Source organism: Adiantum capillus-veneris, chromosome 26, assembly GCF_014529385.1.
Source record: "Adiantum capillus-veneris isolate H3 chromosome 26, ASM1452938v2, whole genome shotgun sequence".
Classification (NCBI taxonomy): domain Eukaryota; kingdom Viridiplantae; phylum Streptophyta; class Polypodiopsida; order Polypodiales; family Pteridaceae; genus Adiantum; species Adiantum capillus-veneris.
This window is the reverse complement of record NC_140956.1, coordinates 34604356-34632047: the sequence shown is the minus strand read 5'-3', so window position 1 is coordinate 34632047 and position 27692 is coordinate 34604356. Positions and strand designations below refer to the sequence as shown.

Here is a 27692-nt window from a genome sequence, read left to right as displayed (position 1 = left end):
AACTTCTCACAGACAGTTTTCCTTGTCTAATAGTGTCTAGCTCACAGAGGATGTCTTCATCACCTATGTTGTCTGAATACTCAAGTTTGAAAGCCTTGAGTAGTTTGTTGCATGACTTGAGCTGGCAAGCTGGCTAATGGTAATACCACTTTCTTGCCGCATCTCTCAATGTTGGAGGAAAATATTCTCCCCGGTCATCTTCATCAATATTCTTCAACTCACCATACTGCTCAAAAGCTTAAATATGAACAACTGGATCATCTTTCTTTCCACCTTTGAACACTAGGAAACTTTCCGCCTTTGAACACTGGGAAAGTGATCTTCAATGAAGAATTATAATCATGCTGGTCGGCATCGTCTCTGCTTCCTCTGACCTTGGAAGCCTGACTGCATCTTGAGTATTTTTGTAGTGATCCGTGTCAGCATTCCAGTCAACTTCCTCTTTAGTTTCAATCAATGTCTCTTCTTTGGCTTTCCTGCTGGAACTGCGACGACTGCCCTGACTGCCCTTGGCCTCAGATGCCTTGTGTGTGGACCAAGAACTGAACCCTTCTCCTTCTTGAGTGACGGGAATGCTGAGAGTCTCTGGCCTATTCAGCATTAGTGTGCTCCTCCTAAGCCTCAGTCTCACTCTCAGGGTCCTTCTTAGTATCACACTCTCTTTTTGATACTTCAAGAATAGGGTCGACACCAGTAGAATCAATGCCCAACCAGGTTGACAGTTTGCACCCACGACTGACTTTGGTCGCCATGTGTGTAGCTAGAAATGCTAACTGGGAGATAAGAGTTCTCTAGTCGAAGAGCGATCAACTCTAATCACTGTGATTGCCAAAATGGAATGGGAGCTAGTCTCTTCAGATAGCTTATTCTAGTGTTAGAATTTAGAGCTACTGGCTATGTCGTCAGTTCAGTTAGTGAGAACTGGAAAAGAGTACTGGACTGAAATAGAGAACTAAACTGGAATGTTATATTGAAATGAAAGATGCAACTGAAGACTCGAAATGGTATTTGTAGACTCAGAATAATAGCTCAAGGATAACCATTACAATGTACAATGGTTTTAAGCTTAGATGATTACAGAAGCAATGATTACCGAGTGAATCTAGAAGCTAAGAGCTCGTAAACTTGAAAGTGTTTAGAAAGCCAAAAGCCAAAAAGGACAAGAAGCCAAGAAGCCCGGTTATAGTGTAGCGGGTCCTATTTATAGCTCCGAAGAGTTACTACAGTAACTGCCTACGGTAAGTACTGCCACTGTGGCTGCTCCCGCTTCCCGCTAGTTGGCCTTATAAGGGGTAGTTCCGACTTTTTGACGGTGCCTACCAAGCCCATGGTCTGGGAAACTTGTTTTCAAATGTTAATTTGCAAGCAAATCAATCGAAGCTAGACCAGTGTTGGATGTATAAAGCTAGATACAATGTGGTGTTGATGGATTGTATGGGATTCTACAATCGGACCAATCTGAACAAGGTACAAGAGGTCCTACAGGATGGTTCCTATGATCATTTGCAATAGATGTTGGATGAATGCAAAACTAAAGTGATGTTGTAGCAGACCAATATATTGTTGGCATGAAGCTGGTGAATTGGATTGATGATATGATTGATAACCTTCTAGAGGATTCTAATTAAGCCTTCAGATCCAAAAAACTTCTTGTAAGACTTTATGGCGAGGAAAGTTGTATGTATCGGTCCAATGTATATGGTCATTTATATGTCTAAAAACAATATCTTCCAAACACATTAATTTGATACATAAATCAAAGTCATCTTGGGGAATTTCTATTTCAAAATTGTTCATAAAGTCATAAAGCAAAATATTGTCAGCACATCAGTATCCCTTTGAGTTTCCTTTTTCAGTATCTAATCTGGAGCAAGTATCTCCACGCCTGGTTCTATTTCAATATGTCAGTTGCTCTCATTCTTCTGCCTTTTTAGAAGTGAAAACTAGTACATTTGACAACTACACCACATCAATTTCCCAATGGCAGTGCTTGAGAAAAACGTAGACATTGTGGTAGATGTGTGAGACTGAGGGACCATAGCATGCCACTTTCCACCCAGTTGTGCCCTATATAGGCCTTGCCTAGCTAATTATAGGGACCCCATGTGTACCGCATGTTTGTCATGGCCCTTGGCCTACCCAGTCTTACCCTAGCCTGACATTACCCCCCCCTTGGAGAAGCATTTTCGTCCCCAAAAACAAAAGTGGTTGTATCTTCATAAGAACTTCATGGATCCAATTGTCCGCTAGATCGAAACACAGTTTAGTAGTAGGTTCAATGAAATCAAGAATAAAATCTTGATTTTCCCCATTGTTGTCTGTTTGCAACCGTCTTGTGTAACCGGCCCATATCCAACTTAGCATGTAGAGTCCATTTAGAACTCACTTGAGTATGCGAAGCGAGTTATCACACCTAAGATGTACCCAAAAGAGTACCTCTTTTCACTTTCTATGAAAGTAAGTGACTGTCGTAACTCATTAGCAAAGTTTAAGTCCTTGAATTGTTATCAATTTTCATTAGTAAACGAACCCACCATAAATAGTGTTCAAGGTTGACAACCTGATTTACACCTAAAAAGACTAAACGTAGTCGCAAACATGCTTTACCTTATGGTAAACAAACTCCAACTAGAGCGATACATGCTTGATAAATGGATTTCTTGGTGCTAACGTACACACTTTTCATATCCTTTTGTACAAGATTGCGCTTGTAATTAGCCTATCCTCTTTGGATAAATTCCAGTATTGAGGTGTGTTTCCGCACGGTTTATAGATAGTCTTCCAAAATGACTGGTAAATAGGGATCATAGTGCCTTACAACATTGCTGAGGAATCAACAATGTTACCACAATTGAGCCATGATCTTTATTGGTGATTGTTAGATCTATGTCATGAATGTGCATGCCGCTCCAAATCCACCTTTGCTAAAGACTAGGGGCCAAATTACACTTAGTGTGCATGCATTTAGCAAAAATAGATCCAAAATTTCATAGCCATAATCATACTTGGCAATACTTATGGCGAATATGATGCTCATAGCACACATGAAGGAGGAGTGTAAATAGGTCTGAAAAGAAACTAAATACTTTTGATTGCAATCATTTGCAAGAATTACTGAAACATTTGAACCATAATAGAATGTGAAACATAAGGTCACTTCTAGGTACAAACAATGAAACATTTTTATTTGGCACTTGTAACCTTAACAAGTTGTTCTAAGTATCCAAATAATTTTTGGCCTTTGAAAATTGTTCGTGATACTAAGTGTTCAAAATGGTCTATAAAATGAATTTGACTAGCACCTATGGACTTTGTGTCGCAACACATAATTGAAATAGCATGCTGGTGTTAGTCCCAGAGACTCATATTCTCCACATGTGGAATATGTCTTCGATAAGGATGTCCATAAGAAGAATGTCCTTCAAGTACGATATGGACTTGCTAAGTATGGAGCCTGATTTACCCTTTGTAAATTTTTGTATTAAAAATGCACATTTGTAAGGCTCTCATTATGAGGAGAAACATTGTGCCGAAAAACCAAAAAATTTACGATCGAAATATTCCTTTTTATCGGAATATTATGGTCTATCGACGACCAAAAAGTGGTCAAAAAACAACCGGTCAATGCTGGTAGTCAATGGCAGGTGGCCGATGGCCTAATTCAATGGTTGGTGGCTGATTTCAAATTTGGACTTGTCTTCTCAAGGGCGACCACACATGGGCAGATTGGGAGTCCAATTTGGACTTGTCTACACAAGGGAGGCTACACAAGTTTGCCTCTTATTAGAGAATGCATCCCTTTTGGCCTATAAAAGGATGCCTTTTCTACACACATTTTTTATTGTGAAGGTAATGCAACAAGGTGGGTGTGAGGTGGTGAGAGTGAAGCAAGGTGGGAGCTCTATTAAGTATATAATCCCTTTGTAACCTACTTCTTGTTTGAAGTACTAAAGCCATTGAGTGGCTGCTTTCCCATGGATGTAGCCCACATTGGGTGAACCACATATATTGTGCTCTCTCTCTCTCTCTCTCTCTCTCTCTCTCTCTAATCTCTCGTGTGAAAAAATTTGTCTCTCTCCATTAAGTAAGCTACTCTACTATCTATTTTTAGCTACTTCCTATTTCCTAACAAATGGTATCAAAGCAAGGTTTCCTTGTAGCTAAATTTTCTCAAGGAAAGGATTCCTTGAACTAAGTGGGAGTAATGGCGGAGGAAGGGAAGCTCAAGATCAAGAAGTTCAACGGCAAGAACTACCAACAGTGGAAGGTGTAGATTGAAGACTATCTCTACCAGAAGAACCTCTATTTGCCACTAGGCGATCTTGCAAAGAAGCCCACAACAATGGGAGATGAAGAATGGATTTTCCTTGACCAAAAGGCACTAGGAACAATCCGGCTAAGCTTGGAGTCAACGATGGCCTTCAAAATTTCGGAGATGAAGACCACATAGGACTTGATGAAGTCACTTTAGAGCCTCTACGAGTTACCATCGGCATCCAATAAGGTATTTCTTATGAAGCATTTGTTCAATCTAAAGATGACAGAGAATGGTTCAGTTGCAGAACACCTAAATGAATGTAACACCAACATAAGTAAACTTTGATTGGTGAAAGTCAATTTCGATGTGACGAAGTGCGAGCTCTCCTTATACTATCGTCTCTATCGGATAGTTGGGACAACCTTTGATGGCTATAAGTAACTCTATATTTGACACAAATACTCTTAAGTTTGATGATGTTGTGGGTGTTCTCCTAAGCAAGGAAATGCGAAGGAGAAGCACAAGTGAATCAGCAAGTACTGCACTATCAGTGGAAACAAGAGGAAGACCTAAGGAGAGGTTCAAAAACCAAAAGGGTCGTGATCGCTCAAGGCGGAGCAAGTCACGTACAAAGTCAGTTCTTGAATGTTGGAACTGTGGCAAGAAGGTCCACGTCAAGAAGGATTGTTGATTCAAGAAGAAGAAGGAGTCAGAGTCTCAAGACAACAAGCCAACATCAAAGGACAATGTGGCAGGTAAAGTAGAGCAAGATGCTCTAATTCTCTCATTAGACAATGTGTCTAATTATTGGATAGTAGATTCCAGGGCTTCATTCCATGCGACACCGCACAAGCAACATTGGGTATGTATACTTGGGAGATGATGAAGCTTGTGAAATTGTCGGCAAACGTACAATTTGTGTCAAAACTGCTAATGGAAATGAATGGAATCTTAAAGATGTTAGGCATGTTCCTTAAAATTTGATCTCTACAGGACGATAATTGGACGATGATGCATCCGAAAACAAATGGTGAAAGATCTCAAAGGAATATTTGGTGGTTGCCAAAGGTGAAAAGGTTGGTAATCGTTACTTGTGTACTGTCAGCACGCAATCTTCAACTTGTGCAATAGCTACAGAAGTTGACACTACGATGTGGCACTACCGGCTTGGGTATATGAGTGCCAAAGGAATGCAAATCCTTCAATTGAAGAAGCTTCTACTAGGCTTGAAAGAAGTGGACTTAGAGTTCTGTGAAGATTGTGTTTATGGTAAACAAAAGAGGGTAAAAATCCTAAAAGGAAAAAAACTTGAAGTGATTCATTCTGATGTTTAGGGTCCTGCAAGTACACCATCCCTTGGTGGCTCATTGTACTATGTAGCATTCATAGACAATGCAACTAGGAAAACATGGGTTTATGTAATGAATAATAAATCTGATGTGTTTTCCATATTTCAAAGGTGGAAAGCCTTTGTGGAGAATGAAACAAGTACCAAGGTTAAATGCCTTAGATTCGACAATGAAGGTGAGTATTGCGGCCAAGCTTTTGTGCTAGTAATGGCATTCGGAGGCAAAGGACAACCCCAAGGACACCTCAACAAAATGGAATTTTCAAAAGGATGAATAGAACAATCATGGAGCGAGCACGAAGCATGGGGCTACATGCAAGCTTACCACTTGAATTTTGGGCGGAAGCAGTAGGTACGTCTGTGTACTTAATCAATCGGTCACCCTCAACGGCATTGGATGGGGGAGTTCCATAGGAGGCATGGATAGGTAAGCCAGTGAGTTATTCATTCCTCAAAGTGTTTGGGGGTGAGGCTTTCATGCACAAAGATAGAAGGCTAAGGTCAAAGCTAGATGCAAAGTCTAAAAATTGTTTCATCATTGGCTATGGAGAAGGTGACTTTGGGTATCGCCTATGGAATCCTGAAGATAGTAAAATATTTAGAAGTAGGGATGTAATTTTCAACAAACAAAATATGTACAAAGATTACTTGGAAAGAAAATAAACAAAAGAAACAGGTGATGAGTACATGGAGCTTGAAGACGGTGAAGACTCAAGGACTGCAAATGGTGACAATGTGCAACAACGTCAACCAAATGAGGAGCCTCAACCTATTCCCCAAAGATCTACAAGAGTAAGTAGACCTCTAGAAAGGTTCGTTCCTTCCTTCAATCATCTCTTGGTCTTAGATTCTGGAGGGCCAGAATCATACGAAGAAGCTACACATCACGAATCCAAAGAAGAATGGATGAAGAGCATGCAAGTGGACATGGACTCATTATATCGCAACCAAACATGGAAGTTGGTTGAGTTGCCTAAAGGTAAGCAATAACAAATGGGTGTATAAGCTGAAGGAAGAAGAAGGTGGCGAGAAAAGGTACAAGTCCACGTTTGTGATAAAAGGGTTTTTTCAAAAGAAAGTTATTGACTTCAATGAAATATTTTCTCCCGTTGTAAAAGTGAACTCAAGTAGGTTTGTCTTAAGCCTTGTGGTTGCTCATGATTTAAATCTTGAGAAAATGGATGTAAATACGGCATTCCCTAATGGTGACTTAGAGGAGGAAATTTACATGCTTCAACCAAAGGGGTATGAAGTAAAAGGTAAGGAGAAAATGGTTTGCAGTCTAAAGAAGAACTTGTATGGTTTAAAGCAAGCATCAAGAGAGTGGCACTTGAAGTTCGATCGATGGATGTTGGATCATCGATTCAAAAGATGCAACTCAGATCACCGTGTTTACACAAAGAACTTGGGAGATGGGAAGTTCATCATCATAATGTTGTATGTTGATGACAGGCTAATTGCAAGTGCTAACATGCACGACATCAAAGAACTAAAAGAGGAGATTTCTAAATCTTTTCTTATGAAAGATTTAAGTGCTTGCAAAGAGGATACTTGGTATGAAGATATCAAGGGACAGGACAAAGAATACAATAAAGCTATCTCAAGAGGATTACATCAAGAAGGTACTAGAAAGGTTTGCAATGCAAGAAGCAAAATTGATTTCTACACCTTTGACTGCTCATTTAAAACTAACCAAGGATATGTGTCCAAAGACACAAGAGGAGATAGCCTATATGTCTAAAGTTCCATATGCTGCAACAGTAGGTTCTCTAATGTATGCTATGGTCTGGACAAGGCCAGAAATTGCACATGTAGTGGGAGTTGTAAGTAGATTCATGGACAATCCAGGTAGAGAGCATTGGCTGTGAAGTGGATACTTAGGTATCTAAAAGAGACAACAACAAATGCTTTGTATTTTAGGGGCATTGATATTTTTTTGCAAGGGTATGCTGATGCAGATATGACAAGTGACAAAGATACCCAAAGGAGCACTACTGGCTATGTCCTCACAATTGGAGACATAGCAATAAGTTGGACTTCAAAGCTGTAGAAAGTGGTCTCGCTTTCTACCACGGAAGCAGAATATCTAGCAATGACAAAGGCGAGTAAAGAGATTTTGTGGCTTCAAAGATTCTTGGAGGAGATTGGATACAAGAAATACAATTGTGTCTTGTACAGTGACAGTCAAAATGCCATTCATCTTGCAAAGAATTCAACCTTTCAATCAAGGACAAAGCACATTGAGGTAAGGTATCACTTTTTACGTACTCTTTTGGAAGAGGGACATCTAAAGCTAGGAAAGGTGCACACAAGTGAAAATCGTGGATACATGTTTACAAAGGTGGTCAACAAGGAGAAGTTGAGATTCTGATTATATTCAATCAACATTCAAGGATAAGAAGCCAGGATGAAAAACAGTCATAGATTTGGTGTGGAGATTAGTCTCCAAGTGGGAGATTGTTAAGTATGGAGCCTGATTTATCCCTTGTAATATTTTTTTAATTAAAAATGCACATTTTTAAGGCCCCCATTATGAGGAGAATCCATCATGCATGAAGAAAAACACTCGCCGATTAACCAAAATTTCCTCGATCAGAATATTCCTTTATGCCGGAATATTATGGCCGAACAGCGGATCGAAAAGTGGTCGGAAAACGGCCGGTTAGTTGGCCGGTGGTCGATGGTCGGAAGTCAATGGCTGATGGCCGATGGCCGAATTTAATGACCTGTGGCCAATTTCTAAGGTGGACTTGTCTTCTCAAGGGCGGCCACACATGGGCGGATTGAGGAGTCCAATTTGGACTTGTCTACACAAGGGAGGCTACACATGGCTGTCTCTCATGACAGAGGGCAACCCTTTGGCCTATAAAAGGAGGACTTTTCTACACAGGTTTGGAATTGTGAAGTTGATGCAACAAGGTGGGTGTGAGGTGGTGAGAGTGAAACAAGGTGGGAGCTCTATTAAGGGTATAATCCTTTTGTAACCTACTTCTTGTTTGAAGTACTAAAGCCATTGAGTGGCTACTTTCCTGTGGATGTAGCCCACATTGGGTGAACCACGGATATCATGTGTGCTCTCTCTCTCTCTCTCTCTCTCTACTCTATAATCTCTCGTGTGAAAAAATTTGTCTCTCTCCATTAAGTAAGCTACTCTACTATCTATTTAGCTACGTCCTATTTCCTAACAGTACTTGTGTGTGGAGTAATTGCAAACACTCTGCAATGTGAGTGAGAGGGACCCTCCTTAACCTTGATCCACATTCGCTAAACAAAACTCCCTGAGTTCCTAGACCATGATGTATCCCATGTGACAACATGTGCCAAAGAAAACCCTACATATAGGTCCATAATTGCATAATGCAGAAATGTATTTGGGAAACTGTGGCCCAAAATTATTTGCTCTTACATGACCTCGTCATGTTTCTGAAAAGCAAAAAAAGGATGAAACCATTCAAGCTTATTCATCCAAATGGTAACCCTAGGTGTTGCTCTTGCAATCCAAACCCCTTGGTTAGGTTTTGCAATGCCAAACAACTTCGTTAGATTTTGCATGAAAACTGCTCAACCTAGCAGGCAACGGGGACGAAGACAGTCTACCGTGGTCAAAAGTGGATGTAGTGCCATCTGATTTGCATGCCATGCATGCATATGAGAAAAAGAGATTGATAGCCCTTGGTTTCAATGAAAATCTCAACTTTGTGATCTATTGCTATACGTGCCTTGCACGATAACATGGGCATGTATACATCACAATGCGTTGTTGCCAAACTGGGACTGTGAGCTTATATCTAGTTAGTGTCAAATATGTGTGCAATTCGTTACCATATACATGTGGTAGTGATGTGTGTGAACACACTAGGACCACCGGGGCATTTTTTCCCTCTTTAGGAGGTTTCCCCCCCGTGCATTGTATATACGCCCATCACTCTAGGGCTATCTATCTTTCCATTGCACACTAAGTAACACACTCTCTATTGTGTGCCTTGAGCTTTCTCTTCTCCAAGGTGTGTGCGTTTCTCTGCAACCCTAATTCCAACAATTAGTATCAGAGCAGGTTGCGTCCTCCCGGGCTCAGTCGCTCGCCAGCAGCTCCAACACACGCCTGCTCACTTTCTCCAATTTTTGTGAACGTTCGTAGAGGTCGACAAAAAATTCGAGAAATCTCGTAAAGCTCAGTCTGCTTAGATTTTTGATTTGGGCTCATTTCTGTCTCTGTTTCCACTACAGCCAGGTTTGCACAAGCAATTTCGTCATTTTGTGCAGAATTTTTGTCAGTACCAAATACTGCATAACAGGTCCCATACAGTCTACTGCGGGTTGTGCTATATAGCACATGTTGGTCTTACTCAGTTTCTCCTCATTTTGGGCAGTTTTCACATCAGGTGCAAGCATTTTCCATGGCTAACAACAACACAGATGTGTTCAAGATGTTTGCTACTGGGAACAAGTTGGATGGGGAAAATTACCCTATGTGGGTTTACATGATGCAACATGTTCTTGTGTCAAAGGGCGTCTTGTACGTCCTGGTTCTGAGGATGTAGGCGATGTTGAGGATGTTGGAGGTCTTGCTGCAAGGATTGCTGCTCTTAGAGTTGTTTTACCTACGACAGAACAAGCTCGTTAGGATGTAAAGAATGTGCAGGCTCATGCATTGATTGCGTTGTCTGTGAAGCGCACCATTGTTCCTCACATTCGTTCAGCAAAATCTGCAAAATAGGCTTGGGATATTCTAGCAGGTCTTTATGCAAGTCGCAATGAGGCTAAATTTTCTTTGCTATGTAAAGAGCTGGAATCGAAGATTATGCATGAGGAAGATGATATGGACACTTTCCTTGTTGGTGTCAAGGATATCAATGAGCAACTTATTTCTGCAGGTGAAGTCATTTCAAACAGTTCCCTTGTGCAGACTGTTCTTGATGCCTTACCAGATTCTTACCAGATTTTTGCTAGTACTTGGAGACTTATGACCCAAGGAAATCCTGAAGTTGTCAAGTTTGATGCATTATGCACATTGCTGTTGCAAGAGTCACTTTCCAAAAAAAACAGGACTAGGCAGTGTAGTTGAACAAGCTTTTATTGCTTCTCAAAGAAAGGGTGGTAACAGCAATGCAGCCACTTCTTCTGGCTCTGCTGTGAGTGGCAAAACTTCTATTCCTAATGCTTCTGTTGGGAGCAACTTGTCTAGAAATGCTGGTGATAAGGGAAAAAAAATATGCGTTGCCATTATTGTAAAGCTAATGATCACTTGATCAAGCAGTGTCCTAAGTTGAAGAGGCTAAGAAGAAGAGGGTGGTTCCACTGCAAATGTTGGTTCCACTACAAATGCAGCCATTGATAAGTCTTCTTTTAAAGGAGACTGTGATGTTGATGTTGATGCAGAATGGGCTTTTAGTGCAGACTGCACTTACAATCCGGATGTCCATGTGATGCTACATGTGTGCTATTTCGACAGTGGTGCTACAAAGCACATTACCTCACATCCTGAATTGTTCACCTCTCTCGAGTATGTCCCTCATGGGAATTCAATCACTTGTGCCAACAATGCCTCATGTCTTGTTCAAGGGGTTGGAAAGATTGTTCTTACTGCTGCAAATGGCAGTTCTTTCACACTTGTTGATGCACTTTATGTACCTGGGATCAAGAAAAATCTTTTGTCTGTATCCGCACTTGCTAGACTTGGAAGTGTAGTCAAATTTGTGGATGACAGATGTACAGTTCATGATCTAAGTTTTGGTGATGAAATTGTTGCATCTGGCCTTTTGCGCCGTGGGCTATATAAGCTCACTTTGTAAGACAAGTGTGGTCAAAATTTTGTGAATGCAATTGCAGATTCAAGGGCTATTTCAGATGCAAAACTTTGGCATGCATATTTTGGTCATCTGAATTTTGTCAGTCTGCTATTGTGTTTGTAGAAATCTGATATGGTTGCTTCTTTGCCGCCTCTTGAAGCACCTGTCAAACATGTTTGTGAAGGATGTATTTTGGGTAAAATGCAGTGATCTAAGTTTACAAAGGATGGTTCAGTTAGGGCCGCATGCACGTTGCTATCAGGACAAGGGTTCCCTAGGGGCAAGGCCCAAACCTAAGGACTAGGGTGGTCATGGACTACGGCCAGGGGCCCGACTAGACAATGTGGACAAGGGATCCGTCTAGGGCAAGGGGCTAGGAGCCTACCTATATAATTGGGGGTTGGGAGGAGGATCCTATGGTCTAGGATTCCTAGTTCTTACATTGGTATTAGAGCTTTAGGCTAAGAATAGAAAGTAAAGAACGTTTTTGGCTTTCATGCACGTTGTATGCAACCAATCGGGGAGGAAGAAGGCCGAAGCCTGGCGCGTGCAAGTACCCTAAGTTGGGAACGAGAAGTTTTTTGCCTTGCACAGAACTGAACGAGGTTAGGCTCATTGGGAGCGCTGTGGAAAACCAGCAAATTCACGAGCTTGCATCGGTGCCAGATCCTTATCCATCGCGAGCTCTGTCGTCTTCTTGAATCGCGCAGTTGGCCGATTTCAACTGTAGATAGAGTTCTTCAATTCTTTTTTTAGAAACCATAGGTTGGCCCTCCACACTTGGCCATTGCAAGAGCCTCTACATACGCTATTTTGGGCGGCAAGCCTTCCCTTAGTTCTCTTGATCCGGTGGAAGGCAAACGAGCACAAATTCTTGTTGATCAGGAATAACTCATTATTCAGAGCCTGCTGAAAACCAGATTTTGCAGTTTTGAAAACTCACAAATTAGTCACAAATTTCAATCGATTTGGCAATTGCATAAGATGCAAACCCAGTTGTTGGCCACTATGAATTGATCGGTGCTTTCAAGTGCATCCTCGACTGCAAGTTAATTGTTGATTTCATGGTTGCTTGGGATTTACAATCTGGCTTTGAATTCAACATTCAGTTCAATTGAAGGCATAATTATCCAGTTAATTATCGCAAACTGCTATGAGCTTGTTGAGAATCAGGGTTTCAAAACCAGAAATTTTTGATAAAAAATTATCGACTAACGTTTGCAAGATCGTTCATCAAGTCTACATTCGACGACTTGCAACTTGCTGGACTGCATACAATGCGAGCAAGTTATTTGGGAAGCTCAAATTTTTCAACACCTTCAATTTCATCAACGATTTGAAGTTCACCTTCTTTACGACCACAGTTGTAATTAGCACAGCTAATCACCGGCCTCTGCTACGAGTTTCTGCGTTCGGTACAGCTATGCGCATTTCTGTACTCCAAGGTATTGTTTTCTCTTTTGTTCGCACACCACGTTTTCACCATGAGTGTGGAAATTGATGATCAACACATGTTTGACTTCGAATACTTGGAGTGTGCTCCACATGTGGATGCCGCGTGGCCGGATACTGTCACGGAGGGTACCCACGTGTCAACAGGGACGGGCATACCCAGGCAATCCATGTTTCTCTCCACGAGTATCTACACCTGCTCCTCAGAGCGTGTTTGATATTCTGGAGGATGATAGTAACTTACCGGATGCCAGGGAGTTTGTCACTCGACAGGACTGGCAAACTTTTGAGGCCCGATTTTTCAAGCTAGTTGTATGGGTCCAAATATTGGCTACACAAGTGGAAAATCTCACACGATTAATTTACAATATATTACAAGAATTAACTTCTCACTTGCCGGAAACCCAAGAGGTTGTCTACCCACCAGTTATGACCAAAGAGGTCCGACATCCACAAGATAATTCGGTTGTAGGAACAGATCTGGTCATGACCAACGTGGTCAGGAAGCAACTATCACAATTTGACTTTCGACGTGCAAAAAGTCAAAAATTATGTTTTATTTGCTTAGGAACGCATCAAAAAAAGTCCACATGTCCGACAACGCAAGCATGATGCAATAGTTCGTGATTCGACATAAACTCTAGTTTTGGTGCACGGCACAATAGTTGTATGTCCTCATACGTGCATGTGGCTTTTCAGAGTATTGTCAATTTTTGAATTGGGTAGTGCTATGCCCTGTAATGGAAGTGGTCTATGAACTTTGAGGGTAGAGGAATTAGGAAATTCGGTGAAGCACTTTTGAGAGATTACTTTGTGAGCATAGCGGGTGAACTTAATTGAAGGTATCAACATAAACATGGTACTTACCTAACTTGGCATGAACAATAATTTTGCAAGAGAGAGAGTTTAGAGAACATGACAATAGTTGAGAACTGGATTCATATGGAGCCGGTCCCCCCTCCAATAGGAATTTGTATTATAGTTTCTCCCATAAGAGAGACTTGGTACAATACAATCTTTGTGTTCCTTGTGACCTACGTGATGCAATGAAGATGGAAAGATTCATGCATCACAAGCATAACATAAACTTGTAGAAAGCATTAACTATCCCACGCAAGCCTCAATCCCAAGGCCTCAAACACCTTCGAAGGTGGAGAGAGCTAGCGGGGAATGAGGATAGGGAAGAGGAAGAAGAAACATTCCATAGGAGAAAGAAATAGTTCCTCACTTACGATTACTCTTCTTGCTAGCATATATAATAGCATAGTAATGAAGATGGCAAGCTTAAGCATTGAAGCATGGCTCTTGGTTGGATTTGCATTCCATAGCCAAGGGTGTTGATGTAGGCTCTTAACTCACAGGCTTGGAGAAGGAGGTGGTATTCCTCAACTTTCACCAAGTGAGAAAGCCCTTTTAAAATGAGTGTGTGTGTGTGTGGAGTATATCCCCCTAGCACCCCCCGTCCTTGCTTTGGGTGAAATTTCTACATGCTGCAAGCTCATTGGGCCCCTCTCCCCTTAGCCAATCACATGCAGCATGTAGTCAAGCACATGGGTAGTCTTTTGATAAGTGTCCTCCTTACCCCTTAGAGAGAGAGAGAGCTTGAAAATATCTAGATATTTGTTAGATGGAAGTAGAAGCTCATTGGACCCCTCTTTAGCCCAACCAATAGCATTCAAGCACACCATGTGGTTAAGCTTAGTGAGAGTCTAACATGTGTCCCATGTGCTCTTTTAGAATTCCCCTAACTTTGAGATTTTTATGCATAGGAAGTTTCTCAAGCAACTTCCTCATTAAGTGTGTAGGTTCTTTTTTTGGCTCAAGCATCTTACCCCCCATGCATAGGAAGCTTCTCAAGCAACTTCCTCATTAAATGTGACAAGTAACTCAAGTACCTTAGTCATCAAGCATGACAAGCACCTTAGGTGGAGTCCCCACCTCAAGCACATCCCTAGCTTGTTTAAGTTTAGTTCGGGTTCCCACCTCAAGCATAGCCCTAGCTTGCTTAAGTTTAGGTCGGTTCCTACCTGAAGCTCAACCCTAGCTTGCTTAAGGCCAAAGGAATTTTAACACTAACCATTGGAGGTCTTTAATGAAGCTAACATTAAGGTCTTTTAAGGTTCATTAGTTAATCTTGCTCTTTGACAGACCTCTCTCATTTGGGCCCCTTTACCATTGGCCCCGTGTTCAGATAGATCCGTAAGCACATGTCTATATTCTAACCCTTGTTCTCGTTTATTATCCCATATTAAATGATCAATTTAATATGGGAAAATCATTTGGGTTGGTTAGATATTAGATATTTAATGACATTACCTCTCTCTTGAAATCATAGTCGTCCTCGACTATGAGGTAAAAGAGATAAAGTCATAGTCATTAGTCAATTTGTCTTAGTGGGTAGAGGATCCCTTTTTACCCTATGACATCATTCCAAAATGGATGACTAATCCATTTGGTGCTTGCGAGACATATTTGCCGCAAGAATGTCTGCTCTTTAGTCCATTTCATCCTCCCAAGTAGAGTGACAAATTTTACATGGTGTTTGAGAGACGTTGTCGAGAAATTTGCGGTCTTGCCAGGAAAGCACCGGGCTTATGGCTGTGAGAGTTTGTGAGAGAACCCAACAAAAACTATATGAAGGAGTTAAACCATAGATGCCATGAAGACTAGGGTTTGGAAAGAAGTGCAATCAAAGAAGACTCACTCTTTCTCTCTTGCATTCACACACACAAAGAAAGAACGCAAAAGAGAATGTCAAAACAATACGAAGATGAAAACATCAAGGCTATGGTCATATCGTATCATGGGTAATATGAAAGGGTTAATAGATGAGTTAATGGCATTCAACCTTGGCTGGCCAAATAGGCTACGAATTGTTCTTTGGAATTGTAGTTTTGTGCTTACCATAATATATATATTTTGTTTAGTGATTGGGATTAATTATGTGTACAAATCCTCTTGGTTCATAGCAAGATAACTACGCTTACATCAAAAGAAAAATTATAGTCTATGAGAGGTAGTATGATGGGATCCGGTGATAGAAGTATTTCATTGAGCCTTTCTGGGCCAAAGAGAAACACTATACGTTGTTGAAAGTGTATTTTACGGCTAATCCATATGTTAATTCTAATAGATCGTACAGAGTGAAAGCGATAGAAATTATCATCATGTGGGTTATTCATCTAGGATAGTATGTGAGAAATGTAGATATGAGAGAAGTGAAGAGATGAGAATTTTCCCTCCCAAGCCCTATTCTTGCCCGTAGACAATAAGGATACTGCGGGGAGAGATGTACCTGTAGCAAAGAGAACCTAAAATTTGTAGAGAGGATGAATTACTAAGAGTGAGAGAGATAGATTTGGTTAAGGAGATGAGATTAGATACATATATATATATATATGTCGGATTAGAGATGAAAAAGAAAACAATAAGAAATCAAGAAAACATCAATGTAGAACACATCTTGCTTGACAAACCCTTCGGCACCATTATTGATGGAGAGAGAAGAAGAGGGGAGCACTCCACTTTGATTGATACGCCAAGTACAACACCTTCTTTGATTAGAGTTGATCTTCCAAGGATAGTGTACAAGAATGGCTAGTCTTCCTCTAGGAGAAAGTGTAGGCTTGGGCTTATGTTAATGGGGCTAAGTACAATTAGGCATTACTACTCACTCCCTCAAGAATTCCTCTCATCAATGGCTTGAATGCTTGAGTTCCTTTCAAGGAAGAAGAGGTCCCCTTTTATAGGTGAAGGGAACCCCCAAGGGTTTACACAAGAAGAGAGGAGCCAGTGTGAATAGGAATTGGAAAAGTTGGAAATGAGCTGCCCCTGCATGATGTGGGCAGACTGGGGTCCAGTATTTTGATCATATCTCCTCAACCGTGGCTCCAAATAAAAAGGTAAAAATATGGGCAGAAACTTCAGCTCATTAGCTACGATTTTCATTTTAAAATCGTTTTCCATTTCGGATTGGAACCTTGTGTAAAAAATTCATCAAAATAGGATCCATTTATGGCAGCAAAAGTCTTCATGTGGTCTCCTTAGCTTAGACTTTCATTTAATTCCAAAGGACACCTCATGCCATATGAAAGCATGACATTGCTCCTTCACAAAGTTTTGTAATCATGCTTGCAATAATGCATTAAAATAAGTGTATCTTTGAAATCATGCCACCTAGTGTCCCACTAGGATTTGATTCTCTCCTAGTAGCTATTTAAAAAGAAATATAAGAAAAGTATAAAAAATACATAGAATATATATATATTGGAGTTTACCCTAGATATAGGATCTAGCTAGGGTGTGAGATGATAATGAAATAGTAGAAATAAAGAATCAATGCTTTTTGCCCCAAGTTAAAGAGGCGGAGCTATTGATGCTTTTCCCATAGTATTTTCTGATGGTAAAGTAAGGATATGTTACCCTTGAGAAAAATAATAGGATGAGATAGAAGGCTTATTATTATACTTAAATATGCATATGTACACTATAGGAAATATAATTATGTATCTAAAAAAATACAAGATAGATCTTGTAGCATGCGTTCCCACTATGTACGTGTCACAGCACGACAACGTCATCATCCCAAACATGATTTTAAGCATGCATACTTCTCAAATTTGTGCACAATAAAAAGAGAACTAGTCTTATAAGACAAAAAGATTTTTCATTTAAAATGCATTTTCATATGCTTACTCTAGTGTAGCATTGTAAGCATTCACAAGGTTCATATTATCCTTAAGCTAGGTTCTTTGCATCCATTGAGCATCTTAAAAATGATAATTCTTTAACTTAATAAGATATCGTCAGATAATCTTACCATTTCTTAATACCTTGTCTTCATGTCATAGGATGGACTTAGATTGAAGTACTTCTTCTTGATCTTCGATTTTTGGAGGGTCTGCAAATATTGCTTCTTTTGATGACGCTCCTTTGTAAGGCTTATGTAGGTTCTCATGGAAAACATTGTGCACGAGCCAATGGTAGGGCAACGTCAATTGATAAGCCATCTCATTGACTGGCTTAAGAATTTTAAGGACCATAGTATCTTTTTTCTAGTTTAGCATCATACTCTTGGTGGTCCGTAGGACTCTTGTCCGTAGTCTGCCTCATATGAGCCTTGAGAAACTTTAGCAAGACCCAATCATTTTCCTTAAAGGCTAAGGCTCTTTTTTGCTTATTAGCAGCATCCCTTTTTGCCTTTCCTGTGAGATGGATATAACCCCTTTAATCTTTGGAAAATATTCTTGTAGGTCTCAGCTATATTTATCAGCAAAACGAAGATCTTCCCATGTACTTGAAGTAGTAAGGGACTTTTGAATCTTCCCTCTTTAACCTCGAAAGGTGCTTTCCCCATAGAAGTATGTACAATATCATTGTACGCATACTCTATAAGAGGTAGGTACTTCTATCATTGAGAACATTGATCTACTTCCATGACATAGGCATTTAGTATATCAAGAATCATTAGATTAGTTATTTCGCTTTGGTCATCCGTTTGTGGATGATAGGCCGATAGAGAATTTTAATCTACTTCCTAGATTCTCAAAGAGACCCTTCTAGAACTTACTGTCATTCTAGGATCTTTGTCCGACACTATGGATGTTGGAAACCCATGATGCTTGAAAATTTGAGATCTGAAGAGGGTTGCCATTTGATGTGCCTTAATAGTCTTTTTGACAAGCATAGAGTGTGTTTTCTTGTTAAGTCCGTCGAGACTGAAACAATCCAAGTTGCTTCCCCCGATCAATTTTCAACTTTTGGTATACCACACATTTTGAAACATACTTTTGTATGTTTACTTTTCATGGTAGACCAACAAAAATACATTTCTACTCCTCGAAGAGTAGACTATGTTATCCCTCTTTGCCTCGCATAAGGAGAAGTATGGGATTCATACATGACTTTCGTATTGTATGGGTGATTAACACATAGCCTATTGTTGTTTGGAAGATAACCATCCTTCAAGGTGAATAGTTATTTTTTCTTCCCTATTGCAAAGGATGTAATTATATACTTAAATTCTTGGTCAGTAGCATACTCATATATCATAAAAGATAGATCATTGTCAGTTGCTATAAACACCACATTTACCCTTGGTCGTTGTGAAAGTGCATCGTCCACTTGATTGTGCTTGCCAACAATGTGAGCAATATGAAATTTAAATTGCAAACAAAAATTTTCCCACCTCATTTGTTTGTCGGAGAGCTTGGTTTGCGTCATGAAGTTCTTGAGGCTTTATGATCCATTCATAGGATGAATGGAGTCCACAAGAGACAGTGTTTCCACGTGTTTAGGGCATATAGAATAGCTAGTAGCTCTTTTTCGTATTTGCCCAATACTCACTTATCCAAGTTGAGTATTTGAATCTCAAATGCTATGACGTGCCCTTCTTGAAGCAAAATAGATCCAAGGCAATTACCACAAGCATCACATTGGACCTCAAATGGCTTTGAGAGATCTAATAGTGTGAGCACATGTTGAGAGATAAGATTCTCCTTAAGCTTCTCAAAAGCTTCTTGCACTTTTGCAGTCCATGAATACTTAACGTTTCTTTTTGTTAAGTCATGTAATGGGCCTGCTATTAGCGAGAATTTTTTCCATGAAGCATCTATAGTATGCACACATACCTATGAAGCTTCATACCTCATGTAAATTCCTTGGATTAGGCCATCCTTTTATTATCTCTAACTTTGTTGGATCCATACGGGTGCCATCATTAGAGATAATGTGACCTAAATATTGAATCTCTTTTAGAAAAAAATCCCTTGTCTTTTGATTAATGAAAAGCTTATTCTCTCTCACAACTTGAAAGGTTACCTGGAGGTGTCGCATATACTCTTCAAGAGAATTTGGATGGCCTGAAGATTTTTGTCCATCATGAGTTTGAATGCGTCTGGAGAATTTGTCAGGCCAAAACTTATAAATTATCAAATCGATCTTCTACCTGCGGCACGGGAATTCTATTTTTGATAGTGATCTTATTTGGTGCTCTATAGTCTACACACATGTGATATGTGTCGTCTTTTTTTGGCACTAAAAGCAATGGTGAACAAAATGGAGAGGAGCTAGACCTCACCATCCCCTTTTTTTTCACCAATTCATGCACTTGCCTTATGATCTCCTCTTGTTGAGCTTGTGAAACGCAATAAGGAGGCTTGTTAGGCGGTGAACTTCTTGATAGGAGCTCAATTGCATGGTCATCATCCCTCAATTTAGAGATAGATCACTAGGGATGTCATCAATGAAAACATCTTGGAATACATTTAGGAAATTAGACAACGCTAATTCCTCTTGATTCCCTTTATTGCAGGGATATGGTGTTCTTCAACTCATCAGTATCTATGTACATGCTCTTTTCCCTATAGGTGAAGTAGATGCTCCTTTCAAGAAACTTCATGTTGGAAGCCATGCGGTTAAACCATGGTGCCCCAACGATAACATTCTCATGTTTCAGAGGGAAGATGAAGAAATCCTTTTTGTCCACATAGATTTGGACATGAAGCCTTAATTTTCCAAGTAAGGAAGTAATTGAGACGTCGTGTCCCTTGATCTAGCTCCATTGGCTTTCAATGTATCTCCCATCTCGTGGGCTTGTATGCCTAGCTTAGTGGTCAACTCCAAGGTGAGTAGAACCAGGGTCAAACAAAATAAAGGAATCATACTCTTGCATCTTTCCCCAAGCATAGGAAAGGAGAAATCCTTGGCAATGAGCATCCTCTTTTTGGAGCTTCAAACATAGAGGCTCTAGGAGTCACATTGGGGGAAATTCTCTTGCGGTAAGGACGATAACCATGGCCTTGCTTCCCACACTTAAAAAATTTGTGGTCCTTACAAAAAGCTTCTAGCTATTTAGGAGAGAGTTTATATTTACCTTTGTAAAGTCCCTTCTCCTTGGACCGATTGTTTTTGTTGTTGTTGGAATGGCCTTGGGAAGAATTTTGGGCATTGGATTTCCCCTTGGCATCACTTTTGTCTTTATTTTCCATGGGTTTGACATTCCATCTAGACCCTTGTTGGAAATTGATGCGCGAAGCAAACATGGTGTGGTGGATTACCTTGGTGATAGAACTAGGCCATTGAGAGTTGACATACTCGGCCATCTCTTTGGGTAATCCCGCACAGAATTGTTTCTTTTGCACGGCAAAGTCTATCTGTTAAAAGATAGTAGTCTTGAGATGTAAATCCCAAAACTTGTCCACATATTTGTGGATAGACTCATGAGAGAGAAGCTTTAAACTTCACCATTTGGTAAGCACTGTGTCCTTTGCATCACTCACAAGGAATTGCTTCATGATGGAAACTCGTAGAGTTTTCCATGTCTTTGGGGCTTCACCGTTGCCACGGAGGCTAGCCCATCATTGATGAGCCGATTTTTGGAAGTGCATAGCTACATGGTGTAGCATCATAGGTGAGAAAAGAGATACTCTTTCCTCCCTCTTTGAACTTCTTTAACTTTTGTGACCTTTGCCATGCAGGATAAGATTTGTGATGTCCTCCCCTCTTGTATTCTCAAGGAGAATAGCCATAGCTTTCATCAGTAGAGGAAGGTGAAGAAGAAGGAGAAGAGGGGGACCTCTTTCTTGCCCTTTTATTCCTTTGTTTCCTCTCTTCCCTTTTGGAGTGACGAGGAGAAGGACTATGGGTTAACCGTTTTCTCTTGGGAGGAGTTGGCGATCTTCTAGACCGCCATCTTCATGGAGCCACATCTTTTGAGGAACCTAGGAAGTCATTACTTTATCGTTCTTTAGATTCCTCCTCTCGAATGGGAGAGAGTCTTCTTTTGGGGGTCTCACCAAGAGGCCTACTAAGCTCTCTCTCCTCTTTGAGAGGAAAGGAAATCCCATAAGCACGAAGTTGTCGAGTAACTTCGGCTTGCAAAGAGGGGTTGCCCATAGCTTGTTGCAACCTAGTAACAAGATAATTAACAAACATAGGGGCATCATCATTAGCACCTTCATGTGCAAAATCAAAGTTATCAATGTTCATTCTACTCTCTTGGTTATTGTCAGCCATGTTAATTGAACTTATGTGTTTACTTAGTGTATGCTTTCGCAATTCAAAACCTTAGTTGCTACTCCTCTTAGTCTTTGAAAATAGGCACTTAAGTATCTACACCCATGGCTCGAATTGGTTAATTATAGAGAGTAGTGGAGTGAGTCTACATAGCAAAGTTACTAAGAGATAGCTCATTTCAGACTTCTTATGGCTCAATAATGGTAAAGCTATAGGTAAGTTTAAAAAGACTCCATTATTAAGACCAAAGCTCCTGAGGTGTGCACCATATCCCACATAGTGGGCTCAACAAAATGGATAATAGATCCCAGTCCCACTTACGCTAATATAATTAACAAAATCAACCATTAATAGGCTACTTAAGGACCCCTCTTCTCAAGCAAGAAAAGAGAAACCAAATGCTCTGATACCAATGTAATGGAAATGGCCTATGAACTTTGAGGGTAGTGGAATTAAGAAATTAGGTGAAGCACTTTTGAGAGATTACTTTGTGAGCATAGCGGGTGAACTCACACTATGGGAGAATGCTGCTGTTACCGCACAACATTACCGCATAAGAGGAGAGAGAGAGCTTCAAGAAAGAGAGAGATTGTATGCTACAGCCCCGTCGGCGCGTTTTCTGATTTTTCCACGATTATTACCGCACGTATTACCGCATATATAGCCGCCCAAATTACCGCAATAGAAAAATAATCCACGCGGCCCATTCCTCTCCCACTTTTCCCTTTCTATAAATCCTATTCTATTTTGTTACTTTTCAGAAATTGGTACCCCCTTTTTGCATGGAGTGTAAGAAATCCCATTCTCATTGGGATTTTTTGTACCTCTCTTCTCTTTTCTTGCCTCATCTATTGGTATGATTCTCCTACTCTACTCATTTGTACTCCATGAGATTTTATATCAAAAAATATTTTGTTTCCAGCTCAAAATCTTATGTCAACTATGCATTCATATGGAAATGGCAAGCGAACGATGATCAAAATTGTAATGTCACCCCCTTTTTGCATGGAGTGTAAGAAATCGCATTCTCATTGGGATTTTTAGTACCTCTCTTCTCTTTGCTTGCCTCATCTATTGGTATGATTCTCCTACTCTACTCATTTGTACTCCATGAGATTCTATAAACAAAAATATTTTGTTTCCACCTCAAAATCTTATGTCAACTATGCATTCATATGGAAATGGCAAGCGAACGATGATCAAAATTGTATTGTCTTGCGTTCAAGAACAAAAAGCCCTTTTGTACAGCATAAGTAGAGAAAGAAGAAAAAATCCAAAAGATATTTATTAATTTTCATCCTCCAAGAGATCTCTACAAGTGCTTACATCCATGTCCAACCCCATGGTAGCTAAATCAACAAATAAATCTATTGATTCATCCTCTATAGCCTCTCCTATTGAATCATCATCATCCTCTCCATCCTCGTCCTCCTCCTCACTATGGTTGGTTACTGGGAATGGTTGGTTCTCCTTAACCTCAACTGCATCATCGTCATTGGCGTCTTCTTGAGATAGTATGGTGGGATATGCCGAACTCTCTATGTTCGTATCTGCAAACGTAGATCTGCTCCGTGGTGTGACTGGAATAACATACCAAAGTCATCTTCGACACATACAAGGCACATAAAACACCTGTAGGTCATAGAGCAAACAACAACATGAATGTAGTTTTATACGTATCATATAATGTTTTAGTGAGTTGCACATGGACTTTACCTGCTCACAACTACTAGGTTGCACCAAGTTGTCGGTCTTCCCGCGATGAAATTGCCCTAAGTCTACCATATAGAGCCCATTCTCATGTCTCTTAACCTCACCCGCAAATCATCGGCAGTCAAAGAGATATTTGTGAAATGTTATGAAATCCACTTTGATTATCCTCTCTATTGTTCCACATTCCCTCACCTCTTGTGTTGTCGTGTCAAAGTTGCCCATAAATCCACTATCATGAGTGGTTCGATGTTCATCTAACTTGCGGGTTCGAAAATGACGTCCTTCGGACCACATAGAGTTGAATGTGAAGGCCTGCAAAAACCAATCAAGATAGATGAGAGAGAGAGAGAGAGAGAGAGAGAGAGAGAGAGAGAGAGAGAGAGAGAGAGAGAGAGAGAGAGAGAGAGAGAGAGATGACACACACACACCCACACACACACACACTCGCACTCACACACACACACACTAAACACATTGAGTATATTACCCTTGGTAGACATCCTCGCGCGTACTCCCATTCTTTAGGGCTTATTTGTTCTCCTTGTGCCTTGGCCTTGGTCATGGCATTGTGTATCCACCCAACTAGAATCAGGGTATTCGGAAAGCTCTTTAAGAAAGGGAGGTGCTCGCCTACCGCCATGCGACCTCTTCCATGCTTCCCTCTCCCTTTCTCTCGTTGTACGCACCTCCACATACATATCCACCCATTTACCCATGATGGGAGCATTGAGTAGACAATGGTTGTTGACTATGGCTTGAAATTCCCTATCCAAAATCAAGAGAGAACCTTTCCCACTTGGAATGTTTGCGTGTTTTTTTGGATCCTCTTCCTCCGTCTTTAAATGAGGCAACGATGGGTCTATTGTGAAAAGATATTGAGAGACAGACACAAAAGCCTCTTGTACAATCCAACCCTCTGCCATGCTTGCCTGAACACATGAAACCATTAGTGATTAAAGTAATAAAAAGCGTTGTAAATACAATCCAATCCTAATAAGGTTTAAGGCTTAAGATCGATGAATACCTCTGGTTGTGATTGTAGCCTTACAAAGTCTTTCAAGGTCTTTAGGAACCTCTCAAGAAAGAACATCCACCTGGAGTGAACCACACCACAAATGGCTATCTCCTCAACAAGATGGAGCAATAGGTGAACTTGGCTAACAAGGATAGAACGTGGGAATGCATCCTCAATAGCACAAGTTGCTTCAATCGCTAGAAGTCGAGCTGTTGGAATGACTGAAACTTTGATTTCTTTGAAACTCACAAACCTGTAACCAAAAAACCCTTCATAATCTTCATAGTAAAGCTAGTTTTCAAAGTAAAGTTTAGGAGGGAGGATCAAATGTGCTATACCTGACAACTTCTCCCACCTTGAATATTGTAGTCTTTACCTTCGTGTCCGCAAATCCACTAATGCTAATTGGAAGCACAAACTATTGCACAAACAAAAAGACTTATTAGTATCCAGAACCCTAAACCACATACACACACACTCACATATACACACACATACACACACACACACATTACCTGAAGAATCTTGTGCCAATCATGGGATTTGAGCCCATACAGTTGTGTGGATCCTCCTATTTTAGTTTTAGTGAAGGCACCCTTGAGCGAACGCATATAACCTGTTGGAGTACGGATGGATGCAATGACTTGTTTCATCCGCTTTTGATCCACCCTTGATAGAATCCAAGGTGCCTTTGGAAGAACCATCTTCCCCCGAGGCCCCATGCGAGGTGTGGCTGAAGGAGGGAGTCTCCTTATGGCCCTCATGTCCTCTCTAGCCCCCAATGAATCTTTCTTGCCTACTATGTGATCCCATATAGCTTGTCCAACATTTTTGAACACATGCATTGGATCCAATAGGTGTTGGATTTTCAATGAATCCCAATAGGGTAGTGATAAGAAAATAGAGTACCTAGACATTCCCCTAGGTGGATCATTGGGAGGAGGCAATGTGTTGTGATGCTCGTTCCAATGTCTTGCCCAATCGGCCATGGTCCAATGGAGTGGCTCCATCCCATTGCACGATGGAGCATACGATTGATGTGTGGGCGGCAAGATGCGATGGTTATTGGGGTAGATCACCTTACCAAGTAGAGCGGGTCTCTCTGTCAACACGAGTGAGGGTCCACAAGTTGGGTATGCCCTATGTCCAGATGTCGATAGTCCTACAAAAACAAAAGACATAACCGTATATAAGTGACCAATGCAAAGACATTAAAGAGCGTCACAAAGTATAAGCTTACCAGAAATCTCTCCAAGCCCGGGGTAATCATGCATGGTCCACATGAGAATGCACTTGATCATTGTGCGCCGATCATGAAGTGGTCTCAATACATCAAAAACATCTATGCCGTTCCATAGCTCTTGAAGCTCTTCAATCAAAGGTGCTAAATATACATCCATGTTCTTCCTCTTGTGTTTTCCTGGGACTAGAAGAGAGAGAAAAATGTTCCCCTTCTTGGTTGACTCCCATGGTGGAATGTTGTAGTTCACAACAACCACTGGCCAAGTACTCCATGAGGTAGACCGATGCCCAAATGGGTTTACCCCATCACTAGCCAGACCAAGCCTCAAGTGACGAGGATCTTCTCTAAACTCCGGCCATGTCTGCTCAATGTGTTGCCATGCCGGCGAGTCAGTCAGCACTCTCATAACCCCATCGGTGGAGCGATTTGTCATATGCCATGTTGTTAAGTATGGAGCCTGATTTACTCTTGTAATTTTTTGTGGTAAAAGCGCACATTTGTAAGGCCCCCATTATGAGGAGAAGCCATCGTGCGTGAAGGAAAATCACTCACCGGAAACCAAAATTTTCACGGACAAGAATCAGGGGCAACTTTAGAGGCCTTGGGGACGGAGGCCCCTGAGACTTTTTTTTCGTCGGAATATTCCTTTTCACCGGAATATTATGGCCGGACGGTGGCCGGAAAGTGGTCGGAAAACAACCGGTCGGTTGGCCGGTGGTCGGAAGTCAATGGCCGGTGGCCAGTGGCCGAATTCAATGGCCGGTGGTCGAATTCAAAAGCAAACTTGTCTTCTCAAGGGCGGCCACACATGGGCGGATTGGAGGATCCGATTTGGACTTATTCGCACAAGGGCGGCTACACATGGCTGTCTCTCATAAGAGAGGGCAGCCCTTTTGGCCTATAAAAGGAGGCCATTTATACACACATTTCATAGTGTGAAGTTGATGCAACAAGGTGAGTGTGAGGTGGTGAGAGTGAAGCAAGGCGGGAGCTCTATTAAGGGTTTAATCCCTTTGTAAACTACTTCTTCTTTTGAAGTGCTAAAGCCATTGAGTGGTTGCTTTCTCGTGGACGTAGCCCACATTGGGTGAACCACGTATATCGTGTGTACTCTCTCTCTCTCTCTACTCTATAATCTCTTGTGTGTGAAATCTATCTCTCTCCATTAAGTTATCTACTCAAAAATCTATTTAGCTATGTCTTATTTCCTAACACATGTAAGAAGCTCGCTTGTTCCTTTGGTGCTGACCATGTGCTTGATGCGGGGAATGATGGGGAAATGACGAAGAACCTTGTGAGGTATTGTGGTTCCTTGCATTCCCTCTTTGTACCTTGATTCTCCACACTCGGGGTAAGCATCAAGCCCTGCATGTTCATTGCGGAATAGCACGCAATCATTGACACATGCATGTATGCGATCATAGTCCATCCCAAGCCCTGTCACCACCTGTCATGCCTTCCTTCGATTTTCTGGAAGATGATTGCCTTTAGGCATCATCTTGCCTAATAGCCTATGACATAATTAAAGAACACTCGTTATTGCATATAACCACGAAAAAAAATCACAACTAACACTTATTACACTTAAACGTACCTCAATAGTGCATGGACCCCTGCATTGCTCCATTCAAACATTGCTTGAATATTCAAGATCTCAAGAGACGCTTGTAATATGGAGTAGGAGCATCCCTCGTAAAGAGCGGTGTGTGCTGCCTCTAGCAATGAATCTTTGGTTTTTTGGGCGGCTTCTTTACATGCACACTCAGGCTCACACTCATTCACCGCCTCACGTGCAAGAAGATCCTCACCCATATTGTGCAAACGATCTTCCTCCACCTCCATGTGGGGCGGGGTGGTGG

At 41.0% G+C, this 27692-nt stretch overlaps 1 pseudogene; it reads right to left on the bottom strand.

Annotated features, from left to right (window-relative positions):
• Positions 1 to 322: 322 nt before the first annotated feature.
• Positions 323 to 27675, bottom strand: LOC147423238 (uncharacterized; annotated as a pseudogene).
• Positions 27676 to 27692: the final 17 nt, after the last annotated feature.